The 15986-nt window shown below is 47.4% G+C and overlaps 1 non-coding gene across 1 annotated transcript; it reads left to right on the top strand.

Annotated features, from left to right (window-relative positions):
- Window positions 1–1052: 1052 nt before the first annotated feature.
- TRNAV-AAC (transfer RNA valine (anticodon AAC)) lies at window positions 1053–1125 on the top strand. The gene has a single exon. It is a non-coding gene; the product is annotated as a tRNA-Val (tRNA).
- Window positions 1126–15986: the final 14861 nt, after the last annotated feature.

The raw sequence follows: 15986 nt of genomic DNA, 5'->3' as shown, positions 1-15986 counted from the left end.
GTGGGAAGTCTGAAGCGTCGCAAGTGTCCCTCTTCTACCAGCGAGCACAGGCTTTTAACTATGAAACTCTTCTTATGGTCCTACTTCCCATTAAAACAGAGACCTTTTTAAAGATTTAGCCAGAATGTTTCAGAATGGATCAATTTTTCATATTGGTGCTCATACTAAGCATGGATTTTTGTCCTTGCTATGCTTTTTTATGTTAAGCAGTGGTCGAGAAACCCCGCCACCGATTGTGCCATTTCAGGCCAACTTCATGGCTTGGTAGCAAAAGTGTATCGTACCGCAATGCGGGATACAGTCTGACCTGCAATCTGAATTCACTTGACTTAGCGCGACTGATGTCACTGGCTGCAGACTATACCTGTCAACGACAATTAGCGAGCGCCAAAATCGACGCGAACCCACCGCACCATGGGAGAGTGGTTCGCAATGTAGGCGCTCTAAATAACTGACCTGAGATTGGCAGAGCAGTTCCAGCAGGCAACTAAATTGGATAATGTGATATGGGACAAGGCGCCCTCCACACACCGTCGTGGCTGCGTGAAGGGCGCCGTGTATCTGGAGTGAGCATCTGCCCAGTTGGTTGAGTTATTTTTAACGTATTTATGTCAGCTTACTAACGTTTATATTCTATTTCCATTTTTAGGGTGCAAGTGATGCGTTTTATCATGCGCCTTTATCAAGCATCTGACATCGATGTTTATCTTATTTGGCATATTCCATACGGCGGGTTGCCAATGGGCACATGTAGCAGAGCTATATCCCCATTTGGATTTGTAGGATACCTCTCGCGGTGTGTGAAAATCAAAGGTTACGATGTGGAGCTGCGGGATATCGATCCCCGTACCTCTCACATGCTAAGCGAGCGCTCTACCACTTGAGCTACAGCCCCGGTGGCTTTCAAATATGACGTCAATAGTTGGGACGCCATGGCTAACCGATTGGTCAGGTTTCACTTGTGGTGGACCCGCCCCGAAGAACTGGACATGTCGAGGTCAGCCAGTCGGCTCCTGTCTCCCGAACGGCCGGCTCATCAGAAGCAATCAGCTGTTTCCGTGGTGTAGTGGTTATCACATCCGCCTAACACGCGGAAGGCCCCCGGTTCGATCCCGGGCGGAAACATCGTTTAGTTTGTAGAAACGCTATGGTTGTTGTGTAAGGCCAACATGAAGACAGTCAACAATATACAGATTTGGTCAGGATGAGATCACCGTTGTTTTATTTGTTTTGTGTTACACAATGCAATAAATTGGGCACGACTACTAATCAATACAGAAATAGAACGTGCAATGCCTTGACCTAGGAGTAGTGTCATAAGTGAGCATGTGAATAAAAGGAAACAGCTTTGACTCACGGAAAAATATTGAAGAACACAACTAGAAACAGCCAAAAACGCGTGCAATAACGGTGTTTACCACAGCAAACACGTCCAGCACTGCTACCGCCACCTGTCGGCAAATTCAAGAAGGAATGATTCTACCAATACGGTATGGCATCGTTCACGGCACGGGCTACACTGGATTGGTTGGAGAGACATTTCTCTGTAATACCCATCAGCGTAAGGTCATCGTGCTACTTCCTACACGCCTGACCTTTCGCCAGTGGACTTGCTGTGTGCTAGACCTTGGGGCCAAAGTCCTCCTGGACGAGCCAGCGAACATGCAAGAGCCCATGGCCGCATTCAAACTTGAGATTAGCCGCATCACCACCGGCCAGACAGACGGGACAACTGACCATCTGCAGGAGGTTCAGCTGTTGTGCTTCCTGAAACGCCAGGAGACCACCTGGAGCATATTTGGTAGTCGCTATTTGATGGACACGTTATCTGACTATGATCAGCAGGAGAAATGCCTACCAGTCTAATTAGTCCAGAAGTGGGGGGTTTCAAGCAGCCCATATGAATAAGTGATTAACTGAAATAGCCATCTAGATAAGACTCTTGTAATATCTGAGCTGCACGCCCAAATTATCAATCTGAGCTACACGCCCGCGAAAATGGGAAGACTAGGAAGGAGGAGAGTTGTTCAAGGTCACATTGGTATTATGTCATCCTAACAAGAGACTAAGACTAAGAGAAATTGTATTAACTAGAGCAGTCTTTTCGAACTCAAGTTAGGTATTATCATTATTCCTTGGAGAAAAGCAGTGGAATGAAGATATAGTTCGGTTGATATTTTGGCAACATACCGTTATCGAAACAGGAGCAGAAGACTTCTGCTATTGTTTGGATAGAGGCATGTTGCCGCAATATCAACCCAACTATGTCTTCATTCTACAGTTTTTTGCCGAGGAATAAGGTTAATACTACTGTCTTATCTATGTGAATTATGCTCCTCGCCAATGCACTGAAAAACTTACGAAATAGCCATATTAAAGATCATTTGGTGTAGTTCACATCTCTCCTTCCTTAAAACCTGAACCGCTCCAGTTTCTGAGCCACACGCCCGCGAGAATGGGAAGGCTAGTTTGGAGGAGAGTTTTTGAAGGTCACATGTCGGTGTGAACAGTCGACATTTCACAAGGTCAGTGAACAGTCGACATATCAGCTTGGGATGTGGTCGCCCGGTTGCCCCATGAACAGTTGGCTCGATGTTGGCTAACGATCCTATAGCGAAAATTCAAATGGCAAGAAGTGTGATAGCATGAAAGTCATATGCAAGACGGTAACGCCCCAATAACTTTGCTGCCAGAAAATCGGAAGGGTAAAAGCCGTTTGCAAAAAGTCAAGGGAGCCAATAGTCATAGAAGTCAAATGGACACGAGCGTAGCAGGAAGTCATTTAAAATGTAAATGTAAACTTCAACCGGGGATGCTGCTCCGGTGATAGAGCACTCGCTTAGCACGCGAGAGGTAGGAAAACGGTAATCGATGCCTCGCATCTCCAGAACGAGAGTTGTGAGCATGTCATTAAGGATGGGTGTCTTGTTAAATTCATCACTTCGTATCCCTTGCAAAAACACATGGCCGAAAAGGGAGCCATAACGGTGTGACCGAAAATGATAGACATGCATTACATGTACGTAAACTTTTGACGTGTACGCAAATTTTCACGTACCCATAAACCAACGACAGCTAACAATTTCTCCACCTACGCCCAAATTAGTAAGCAATGATACACAGCCCTTGACTTCAAGGAATCATGTGCAAAAAGGCCACGGATGGTGGAGAGGGCAGAGACTGCCCAGAGGCGACATGGGCCAGTGCACACACGCATGCCTTGTGTGAAAGAGGCAACGTATGCTTGGATAGGTGTACTTAGAGGATCACAGTTTGAATTTACAGGGGACGGCAGCCGTTAAAACTACTCACAAACATTTGTTATCGAAAGCACTGAAGTTAACTATTTGGAGCTGCGGGGTATCGATCCCCGTACCTCTCACATGCTAAGCGAGCGCCCTACCACTTGAGCTACAGCCCCGGTGGTTCTCAAATATGACGTCAATAGTTGGGACGCCATGGCTAACCGATTCGTCAGGTTTCACTCAAAATTCCAGTTTCTGGTTTCTCTCAGGTTTCACTCAAGATTCCAGTCAGGTAATGGAACTCAAAATTCCAGTGTCGATATCCTATTCTTCCCGGAATACGGTGATCTTGGGATAAGTCAAGGGTACCAAAATTCAGTCCAAACCACCAAAATTGGTTACAAACAACCTCATGCTCCAAGCCTATGGCACCGAACACCACGAAACCTTCACCATTTGCTGCGCCATAGTCGATGTACCATCCTTCCCAGAATATGGAACTCAAAATGTATCAGTAAAGAGAGGTAAAAGTTTTCCAAGCCGATTTATCATGCATGTTCACTCCGCAACTACGATATGACTTGGACATTTCCAAAAGCTTTCTTTGCTCGGAGAAAAACAATAACACAAATTACATAATGATGATGATAACTCATTACGGTAGCAATAAATAACATCGAAACTCCACCCTGCTTAAGGGTCGCGGAGTTTGCGTAAAAAAAAACGCAAGGTGCAGCGCGCACCCTGCCGCAACATACATATACATTTCCAACAGAACAGTTGCAAAGGTGTTTACGCTCATGCGCTATTTTCATACACACTTTTGTCGTCGAACCAACGCTACCACACAGGGATGCAAGTACGTAAAAATTGGGAAGCTGAAAGCCTTACTTTGCAAGAGAGAGCCATGCTTGGAAGGGAGTGGGCCCTGCTCTCTCACACTGAGATGGGTAGATGAGTTCCAGCATGCAACTACATTGGATAATGTGGTATGAGACAAGGCGCCCTCCACACAGCGTCCTAGCTGAGTAGAGAGCGCCGTGGATCCAGTGTTTGGTCCCGGGTAAGCCTCTGCACGGCCGGCGAAGAGTTATTTTTAACGTGGATGCGTCATCTTACTGGACGTTTAGATTCGATTTCTACTTTTAGCTTGCAGCTGATGCATTTCATCATGTGCATTTAGCAAGAACCTAACTTCTGTGTTTATCCATTTTGGCGTATTCCGTTTGGCCGGTTGCCAATGAGCACGTGAAGCAGCGGTATATCCCTATTTGGATTTGTAGGGTACCTCTCCAAGAGTATATGAAAACCAAGAGCTATGATCTGGAGCTGCGGGGTATCGATCCCCGTACCTCTCACATGCTAAGCGAGCGCTCTACCACTTGAGCTACAGCCCCGGTAATTCTCAAAAATGCCGTCAATAGTTGGGACGCCATGCCTGACGGACCGGTCAGCCTCCACTTGAGGTGGGCCCGCTCCCGGAGAGCTGATCATGTCGAGGTCAGTCGGTCGGCTCATGTCTCCCGACCGGCCGGGTCATCAGGAAGCATCAGCTGTTTTCGAGATGTAGTGGATATTACATCTGACTGATACGCGGTAGACCTCCAGTCACGTGCTGAGAGGAAGCATCATTTAGTATGTAGAACTGCTGCGGTTTTGACGTAAGTTCTGTTCTAAGTTGGTCAGCAGCAGACATCTTATGTTAGCATGTTTTCAACTGGCTACCCCATAAGCAGTTGGCGCGATCTACGACAATAATCAGGTGGTGGAAAGTCATGGGCCATTGTCAAAGAACAAAAATTCAACTGGCAAGCAGTCAAACAGGATAAAAGTCAAACGCGCATGGGCAAACTGAAATGAGTCACAACCTTGACAAGAAACAGACAAATGTACAATATGCTGTCATCCTCAACAAGACATGTATCAGAGAAAACCTGGCGCCAACATTCACGAACACACATCATCCATTTAAGCGTTACATGCAAGAGCGTCACAATGCACACTTTCCAGGATGAGCGGGGGGGGGGGGGGGCTAGAACCCCAGTACCCAAGCTTAAGCTGATGTGCATTCCTGTTGATCGCGTGAAGTCCAGTGGCGACAGGTCGGGCGAGTACTGAACGTTAGTTTGATCAGTCCCATGGGCTGGTGGGAATTATTACTTCTTGGCTGATTAGACTGATGGGCATTTCTCCTGTTGATGGTAATCAGAGGTACCCCATCCGTCAAATTGGGACTACAAAAGATGCTACAGGTGGTCTCCTGGCGGTTCAGAAAGCGCAACAGCTAGACCTGCTGCAGATGGTCAGTTGGCCTGTCTGTCTGGTCGGTGGTGATTCGGCTCGTCTCAAGTTTGAATGCGGCCATCGGCTCTTGATGGTTTGCTGCCTTGTCCTTGAGGACTTTGTCTTCCAGGCTAGCCCATGACATGAAGTCCAATGACAAAAGATCGGGCGAGTGCGAAGTCAGTGCATGGTAGCCTTAAGCTGATAGGCATTCCAGGGAAATGTTCCTCCAACCAATTCAGTGCGGCTAGTACCGTGTGCAATTGCATATCGTCATGATGGCTGACAATGAAGCCATTCTTACTTCAACTTGCCGAGAGGTGGCGGTAGTAGTGCTGGACAACTTTGCTGAAGCAAATATCGTTTTGTTCGTGTTTTAGTCCTTTCTCGTCGCGTCCTTGCATAGTTATCCATGAGTTTGAGCTGTTCACTTCTATTCAGAAGCTCGGGTATGGCCCTATTGTCAGGTTAATCGATTATACGTGTACCTGTAATGTACCTGTAATGTTAGGCATGCCCAACTTTTTGCATTATGTAACACAAAACGTGATTGAAAACGGGAGATATATGCTGGCGTTATCCGTCTGCTGATGACTAACTAGCGTTTCTACCAGCTAAAAAACGTTTATGCCCGGGACTGAACCGGGGCGGCCTCCGCGTGTTGGGCGAATGTGATAACCACTACACCACGGAAACAGATAATTGTTCCTGATGGGCCGGCCGTTCAAGAGACGGGAGCCGACCGAATGACCTCGACATGCCCAGTTCTTCGGGGGCGGGTCCACCACAAGGGAAGCCTGACCAATCGGTTAGCCATGGCGTTCCAGTTATGGACATCATATTTGAAAACCACTGGGGCTGTAGCTCAAGTGGCAGAGCGCTCGCTTAGCATGTGAGAGGTACGGGGATCGATACCCTGCAGCTCCACATTATAGTCTTTAACATGAACATCGACACGTTAAAAATAACTATTGGCCAACTGCGCAGACGCTTACCCCAGATACACGGCACCCTTCACGCAGCCACGACGCTATGTGAAGGGCGCCTTGTCCCATATCACATCCAGTTTAGTGCCACACTGGAACTGATCTGCCCATCTCAGCCCAGTTATTTAGAGCGCCTACATTCCGATCCGACCTCCCATGGCGTGGTGAGTTCGAGTTGCTTTTGGCGCTGCCTTATTGTCCTTGACAGATATGATCTGTGTCCAGTGGTAACGGGTGCACTAGGTCAGGTGAATTCAGATTGCATGTCGGACTGTATCCCGCCCTGCGGCACGTTACACTTTTAACACCAAGTTATGTAGTTGATATGAATTTGTGCGATCGGTGACGGCGTTTCTCAAACACTGCTTGACACAACAAGGCATGACAGGCACAAAAATCAATGTTTAGTATGAGCACCAATGTAAAACATAAATCCATTCTGAAAGATTCTGGTTAAATCATAAAAAGGTCTCTGTTTTAATGGTAAGTAGGATCATAAGAAGGGTTTCATGGTTAAAAACCCGTACTCGCTGGTAGAAGAGGGACACTTACGACGCTTCAGACCTCCCAGCACACCGTGAAATTAAGAAAGGAATGGGTTGGAAATTGGAACTTTGAGGGTTGAACCACATTTTTGAACAACTTGGGCAAAGAGGTCTAATTTTGGCGCCTTTATCGTGCTTAACTCTGAAATGCGCCCTACGAACTTTTGTGATATGTGCTGCGACGCGCGGTGTGGCTATCCGCAGCAGGCCCCATGTGAAACTAAGTGTGGTCATCCTACCATTCACTGCATACATACTCGGTGCTAGCTTTAAGAACAATTCAGGCGTTGCAGCCGATATTTAGAAATATAAGAAATGCATTTGCAAAGAGCTTTCACCCTTCCCAGTTTTTGACCTTAACGTAATGCAGGATATTTACTTCTTGCGTTTGACCTTTATCACAAAGATGTATGCTAACCTAATCTGTCTACTGATAGCTAACTTCATGTTGACCATACACAACAACCGTAGCGTTCTACCACCTAAACAACGTTTGCGTCCGGGATCGAACCGGCGCCTTTCCGCGTGTTAGGCGGATGTGATGACCACTGCACCACGGAAACATTTTGTTCGTCCTGATAAGCCGGCCGTTCGCGAAACAGGAGCCGACCGACTGACCTCGACATGTCCAGTTCTTCGGGGGCGGGTCCACCACAAGTGAAACCTGACCAATCGGTTAGCCATGGCGTCCCAACTATTGACGTCATATTTGAAAACCACCGAGGCTCAAGTGGTGGAGCGCACGCTTAGCATGTGAGAGGTACGGGGGGTGATACCCCGCAACTCCACATCGTAGCCTTTGGTTTTCACACAGCACTGGAGAGGTACCCTAGAAATGCAAATGGGGATATAGCGCTGCTACATGTGCTCATTGGCAACCCGCCAAATGGAATATGCCAAATAACATAACATCAATATCAGATGCTTGATAAAGATGCATGATGAAATGCATCAGTTGCACCTTAAAAATGGAAATCAAATCTAAACGTTCAGCAGGCTAACATAAACACCCTAAAAAATAACTCGTCTAACTGCGCAGACGCTTACTCCAGATACACGGCGCCCTTCACGCAGCCACGACGCTGTGTGGAGGGCGCCTTGTCCCATATCACATTACCCAATTAAGTTGCATACTGGAACTAATCTGCCCATCTCAGCCCAGTTATTTAGAGCGCCTACATTCCGATCCACTCTCCCATGCCGTGGTGAGTTCGAGTTGCCTTTGACGCTCGCTAATCGTCCTCGGCAGGTATAGTCTGCGGCCAGTGACATCAGTCGCACGAGGTCAGGTGAATTCAGATTGCAGGTCGGACTGCATCCCGCCTTGCGGCCCGTTGCACTTTTGCCATCAAGTTATATAGTTGACCTGAAATGACACGATCGTTGGCGGGGTTTCTCAACCACTGCTCAACACGAAAAAGCATAACAAGGACAAAAACCGATGCTTAGTATGAGCACCAATATAAAAAATTCACTCATTCTGAAAGATTTTGGCTTAATCTTTAAAAAGGTCTCTGTTTTAATGGGATGTAGGGTCAAAAGAAAGGCTTGATGGTTAAAAACCTGTGCTTGCTTATAGAGCAGGGACACTTGTGACGCTTCAGACTTCCAAGCACACCGTGAAATTGAGAAAGAGATGATGCGATGCGATGTCTAATTTTGCCGCCTTTATCGTACGCAACACTGGAATGCGCCCTACGAACTTTTGTAAGCTTTAATGCGACTCGCGGTATAGCTATGCTCACCGGGCCCCATGGGAAACTAAGTGTATTCATCCTACTATTCACTGCGTACACACTCGGTGATAGCTTTGAGAACAATTCAGGCGTTGCGGTCAATATTTAAAAGTATAAGAAACATCTTTGCGGGTAGCTTCTACCCTTTCCAGTTTTTGAGCTTTACGTAATGCAGGGCATTTGATTCTTGGGTTTGACCTATATATTCTTGCACGTCTTGCCTCTTGAATGTTTGTCGCGTTTGACCATGTCCCTTAAGTTTGCGCCCTTCGATTGCTACCCTGGATCGCGTCGACTGTTCATGGAGCAGGCGGGTGGATTACTTTCTGAGCTTATCTGTGTGTTGTAAACAGAACCTCATTGTCTTACACAATCATCATCCGTCTCAGACAACAACGGTAGTGTTTCATGCAACCTAAACCATGTTTCCGCCCGGGATCGAACCGGGGGCCTTCCGCGTGTTAGGCGGATGTGATAACCACTACACACGGAAACAGCTGACGGCTCCTGATGAGCCGGCTGGTCGGGAGACAGGGGTCGACCGACTGACCTCGACTTGACCAGCTCTCCGGAGCGTGTCCACGTTGAGTCAAACTTGATTATTCGGTTAGTCATAACGCACCAACTTTGACGTCATAGTCTCAAAACCAACGGGCTGTAGCTCAAGTGGTAGAGCGCTCGCATAGAATGTGAGAGGTACGGGGATCGATACCCCGCAGCTCTAAGTAGTACATTTTAGTGTTAACATGTCGATAGAGACGTCCGTGTGGGGAGGGGGATAAGTTAAGAAGGGGAAGCACAACAAACTCGGCAGGTGGTCTACAGAGGAATGCTTTTTGAAAGAAATGGTTTTTTGAACTTTTAGTCCACCCCATGCTAGGTTATCCGCACTTTTTTAATCGTTCGAGTTCATTTGCCGGAAGGCTGAAATCGTTTAAGTTTTTGCCATGAAAAAAAGCCATAAAACTGTTTCTGTGACAAAAGATGTGGAAAACCGACTGTGTGGGAGATGTAATCTGCCCCCTTGGTAAATGGCAAGGGGACCGTGACCTAAACCACGTAAACCACCCGCTCGCTTACCAGGGGCACCTCTCTAGGGGTGTGCGGAAACCTAAAGATACGACTTGGAGCTGCGGGGTATCGATCCCCGTACCTCTCACATGCTAAGCGAGCGCTCTACCACTTGAGCTGCAGCCCCCGTGGTTCCCAAAAATGCCGTCAATAGCTGGGACGCCGTTGCTGACCGACTGGTCAGCCTGCACTTGAGGTGGACCCACTACACAAGAGCTGGTATGTCGAGGTCACTCGGTCGGCTCCTGCCTCCCCACTGGCCGGCTCATTAGGAGGCATCAGCTGTGTCCGAGGTGTAGTGGTTATTACATCAGGCTAACATACAGAGGGCCCCGGCTCAATCATGGGAGGAAGCAGCCTTTGGCATGTATAACTCCCGCTGCTAGTGGGTAAGTTCTGTACCAACAGTAGGCATATTAGCCCACTGTTGCAAGTAGGCTAATATGTTGTAGGGCAAGTTAGCCAACAGAACGCATATTGTGTCATCATGTTACTAACCGTCTACCCAATGGGCAGTTGGCGTGATCTGGAACAGCAATCGGGAGGTGGAAAGTTAAGGGCCATTGTCAAATGACAAAAAAGTGAACTGTCAGGCAGTCAAGCAGGATAAAGGTGAAAGTGCATGGGCAAGGGCGCTGAAAGAGCCGAGTGCCAAGAGGCCAAAAGAATGCAAGTAAATTTCGAAAAGTCACCTGAGCTAGAAGTTAAAGGGGACAGAAGTCAAGTGGGAATGCGGGATGATATTATGCAACAATGTCCCTCCCAACTTGAATGAACGTCCGTGGTCCCATCATGGGGACGGGACTAAACGGCCGATGAAACCGGTTGACAGTCCCATGCTCTAAGCCTATTGCACCGAATGACATGAAACCTTCAGCGCTCGATGCCACTCGGTCGATAAACCTATCCTTTGCAGACAATGGTGACCTTTAGTTCGGTGAAAGATTACCAAATATATCAAAAATGAAAGCAATTACGTTTGCCAGACCACCCAACCTCCTAGCCTTTGACACTGATAAACATGAAACCTTCACCTATAGATGACCCATAGTCGATATCCTATCCTTCCCAGAATATGATGATCTTGGGTTAAGTCAACGGCACCAAGATTCAGCCCAAGCCACCAAAATTGGTTGCAAACAACCCTATGCTCCAAGCCTATGGCACTGAACACCACGAAACCTTCACCATTCTTTGCGCCCTAGTAGATATACCATCCTTTCCAGAATATGGGGCTCATAATGTGTCAGTAAAGCGAGGTACAAGTTTCGAAGCCGATATTTGATGTATATTTACTCCGCCGCTACGGCATGACTTGGACAGTTCCAAAAGTTTACTTTGCTCAGAGAAAAATAAGAAAACAAGAAACATAGTGATAATAATATGTCATTACGGTAGCAATAAAAAACAATCCACACTCCGCCCTGCTTCAGGATCGTGGAGTTTGCATACTCCTTTCTAATCTGCATCACCACCGTTCATGGTGCGGCTCTAAGCGCAACTACGAACTTTTGCGCCGACGTCACACTTAAGAAAAAAAACACAAGGTGCAGCGCGCACCCTGCTGCAACATACACATACATTCCAACCGAACAGTTGCAAACGTGCTTACGCTCATGCAATATTTCATGCACACTTTTGCCGTCGAACCAACGTTACCACACAGGGATGCAAGTATGTAAAAATTGGGAAGCTGAAATCCATACTTGGAAGAGAGAACTATGCTTGGAAGGGAGTGGGCCCTGGTGTCTCCCACTGATATGGACAGATGAGCTCCAGTATGCAAATAAATGGATAATGTGGTATGAGACAAGGCGCCCGCCACACAGTGGCCTGGCTACGTGAGATCCAGAATTTGGTCCCGAGAAAGCCTCTGCACGGCCGGCCAAGAGTTATTTTTAACGTGGCTGTGTCAGCTTACTGGACGTTTAGATTCGGTTTCTGCTTTTAGCGTGCATCTCATGCGTTCATCCATGTGCATTTACCAAGAACCTAACTTCTGCCTTTATCCATTTTGGCGTATTCCGTTTGGCGGGCTGCCAATGGGTACGTGAAGCAGCGCTATATCCCCATTTGGATTTGTAAGGTACCCTCTCCAAGAGTATATGAAAAACCAAGAGCTACGATCTGGAGCTGCGGGGTATCGATCCCCGTACCTCTCACATGCTAAGCGAACGCTTTACCACTTGAGCTACATCCCCGGTAATTCTGAAAAAATGCCGTCAATAGTTGGGACGCCATGCCTGACGGACTGGTCAGCCTCCACTTGAGGTGGGCCCGCTCCCGAAGAGCTGGTCAAGGTCGAGGTCAGTCGGTCGGCTCATGTCTCCCGACCGGCCGGGTCATCAAGAGGCATCAGCTGTTTTCGAGATATAGTAGTTGTTACATCCGACTGATACACGGTAGGCCCCCATTCACATCCTGGGAGGAAGCATCATTTAATATGTAGAACTGCTGCGGTTGTGACGTAAGTTCTTTTCTAAGTTAGTCAGCAGCAGGCATCTTATGTTAGCATGTCATCGACTGGCTACCCCATAAGCAGTTGGCGCGATCTAGGGACAATAATCAGATGGTGGAAAGTCAAGGGCAATTGTCAAAGAACAAACATTCAACTGGCAAGGAGTCAAACAGGATAAAAGTCGAACGTGCATGGGCAAAATGAAATGAGCCACAACATTGACAAGAAGCAAACAAATGCACAATATGCTGTCATCCTCAACGAGACATGTATCAGGAAAAAAACCTGGCGTCGACATGCCCTAACATACATCATGAATTTAGACGTTAGATGAAAGAGCGTCACAATACACACTTTCCAGGGTGAGGGGAGGCATAGAACCCCAATAGCTAAGCTTAAGCTGATGTGCATTCCTGGTGATCGCATGAAGTCCAGCGGCGACAGGTCGAGGGAGTACTTAACATTAGTTTGGACATTCCTATGGGCTGGTGGGAATTCTTACTTCTTAGCTGATTAGAAGGATGGACATATCTCCTGCTGGTGGTTGTCTGAGATACCCCACCCGTCAAATAGTGATTGCCAAAGACGCTCCACGTGGTGTCCTGGGCGTTCACACGTCGTCCTCCTGGGTTCAGGAAGCGCATTAGCTGAATCTGCTTCAGATAGTCGGATGTCCTGTCTGTCTGGTCGGTGGTGATGCGGCTCATCTCATGTTTGAATGCGGCCGTGGGTCTCTTGCATGTTCGCTTGTTTGTCGAGGAGGACTTTGTCCTCAAGGGTCTAGCACACAGCAAGTCCACCGGCGAAAGGCCAGGCGTGTAATAAGTAGCTGATGACCATACGCTGATGGGCATTACAGGAAAATGTCCCTGCAACTAATCCAGTGTAGCCCGTGCCGTGAAACGATGCCATACCGTATTGGTAGAGTCATTCTTCCTTCAACTCGCCGAGAGGTGGGCGGCAGCAGTGCTGGACGTGTTTGCTGAGGTAAACATCGTTATTGCACGCGTTTTTTGGCTGTTTCTAGTTGTGTTCTTCAATATTTTTTCCGTGAGTCAAAGCTGTTTCCTTTATTCACATGCTCACATTATGACACTACTGCCTAGGGTCAATGGATTACAGGTTTTATTTCCGTATTAATTAGTAATCGTGCCCAATTGATTGCATTATGCAGCATAAAACATAAATAAAACAAAGGTGACCTCACCCTGACCTTATCTGTAATCTTGTTAACTGTCTGCATGTTGGCCTTACACAACAACCAAAGCGTTTCTACAAAACGATGTTTCCGCCCGGGATCGAACCGGGGGCCTTCCGCGTGTTAGGCGGATGTTAGAACCACTACACTACACTACGTCGAGGAGTATATTTGCCAAAAAGGGACATGGTGTTGTCTAGAGTAGTCTTTTTACCTAAAAGCATACCAACAGGTATAAGTGAGTTTCTTTCATCTTATCCCACGCTTACTTAAATATTTTCTAATGTAAAGCATTCCCTGTCATATAAACCCAAAAAATCACGTTCTGAATCTAGCGGGGTATCGACCCTCGTACCTATCACATGCGAAGCGAGCACTCTACCACTTGGGCTACAAGCTCCGTAGTACTCCGGCATGACGTCAGTAGGTGGGACGTAATAGCCGACCGACTGGCCAGCCTTCACTTCAGGAGCGCCCGCTCCCGGAGAGCTGGTCAAGTCGAGGTCAGTCCGGACAGCTCCTGTCCCCCGACCAGCCGGGTCATTAAGAGCCTTCAGCTGTTTCCGTGGGTGTAGTGGTTATCACATCCGCCTAACCGCGGAAGGCCCCCGGTTCGATCCCGGGCGAACATCGTTTAGGTTGTAGGGAAACGCTGCCGTCGTTGTCTAAGACGGATGATGATCGTGTAAGACACTGAGGTCAGTTAACAACATACAGATAGGCTAAGAAAGTAATCCACCCGCCTGCTCCATGAACAGTCCACGCAATCAAGGATAGCAATCAAAGCGCGCAAATTTGAGGGACATGGTCAAACGCGAAAAAGTTAAGAGGCAAGGCTTGCAAGAAAATAAAAGTTAAACGCAAGAAGCAAATGTCCTGCATCACGTAAAGCTCAAAAAGTGGAAAATGTAGAAGCTACTTGCAAAGATGCTTCTTATACTTTTAAATATTGACTGCAACGCCTGAACTGTTCTCAAAGCATCACCGAACGTGAATGCAGTGAATGTAGGATGAATACACTTAGTTTCCCATGGGGCCCGCTGAGCATAACTATACCGCGCGTCGCATAAAATCTTACAAAAGTTCGTAGGGCGCATTTCAGTGATGCGTACGATAAAGGCGGAAAAGTTAGACCTCTTTGCCCAAGTAGTTCAAAAATGTTGTTTCAACCCTTAAAGTTCCAATTTCCATTACATCGCATCATTTCCTTCTCAATTTCACGGTGTGCTTGGAAGTCTGAAGCGTCGCAAGTGTCCTGTTCTATAAGCAAGCACAGGTTTTAACCATCAAACCTTTCTTATGACCCTACATCAGATTAAAACAGAGACCTTGTTAAATTTAGCCAGAATCTCTCAGAATGAGTGAATTTTTTACCTTGGTTTTCATACTAAGCATCGATTTTTGTCCTTGTTATCCTTTTTCGTGTTAAGCAGTGGTTGAGAAACCCCGCCAACGATCGTGTTATTTCAGGTCAACAACATAACTTGGTGTTTAAAGTGCAACGGGCCGCAAGGCGGGATACAGTCTGACCTGCAATCTGAATTCACCTGACCTCGCGCTACTGATGTCACTGGCTGCAGACTATACCCGTGAAGAACAGTCAGCTAGCGCCAAAAGATACTCGAACCCAGCACGGCATGGGATAGTGGATCGGAATGTAGGCGCTCTAAATAACTGGCCTGAGATGGACAGATCAGTTCCAGTATGCCACTTAATTGGGTAATGTGATATGGGACAAGGCGCCCTCCACACAGCGTCCTGGCTGCGTGAAGGGCGCCGTGTATCTGGAGTATGCGTCTGCGCAGTTGGCCGAGTTATTTTTAAGGTATTTATGTCAGCTTACCAACGTTTAGATTCTATTTCTATTTTTAAGGTGCACTGATGCGTTTCATCATGCGCCTTTATCAAGCATCTGATATTGATGTTCATGTTATTTGGCATATTCCATTTGACGGGTTGCCAATGGGCACATGTAGCAGCGCTATATCCCCATTTGGATTTGTAGGATACCTCTCCATTGGTGTGTGAAAACCAAAGGCTACGATGTGGAGCTGCGGGGTATCGCTCCCCGTACCTCTCACATGCTAAGCGTGCGCTCCACCACTTGAGCCCCGGTGGTTTTCAAATATGACGTCAATAGTTGGGACGCCACGGCTACCCTTGGTCAGGTTTCACTTGTGGTGGACCCGCCCCCGAAGAACTGGACATGTCGAGGTCAGTCGGTCGGCTCCTGCTCCCGAACGGCCGGCTCACCAGGAGCAATCAGCTGTTTCCGTGGTGTAGTGGTCATCACATCCGCCTATCACGCGGAAGGCCCCCATTCGATCCCGGGCACAACGTTGTTTAGCTGGTAGAAACGCAACGGTTGTTGTGTATCGTCACATGAAGCTATCTATCATAGACAGATTAGGTTAGCATACTCTTTGGATAGAAGTCAAACGCAAGAAGTAATATTCTGCATTAC

Source organism: Pollicipes pollicipes, unplaced genomic scaffold, assembly GCF_011947565.3.
Source record: "Pollicipes pollicipes isolate AB1234 unplaced genomic scaffold, Ppol_2.1 Scaffold_3087;HRSCAF=3621_pilon_pilon_pilon, whole genome shotgun sequence".
Lineage (NCBI taxonomy): Eukaryota > Metazoa > Arthropoda > Thecostraca > Pollicipedomorpha > Pollicipedidae > Pollicipes > Pollicipes pollicipes.
The sequence above is the reverse complement of the archived record's forward strand: the minus strand, read 5'-3'. Positions and strand labels throughout refer to the sequence as shown.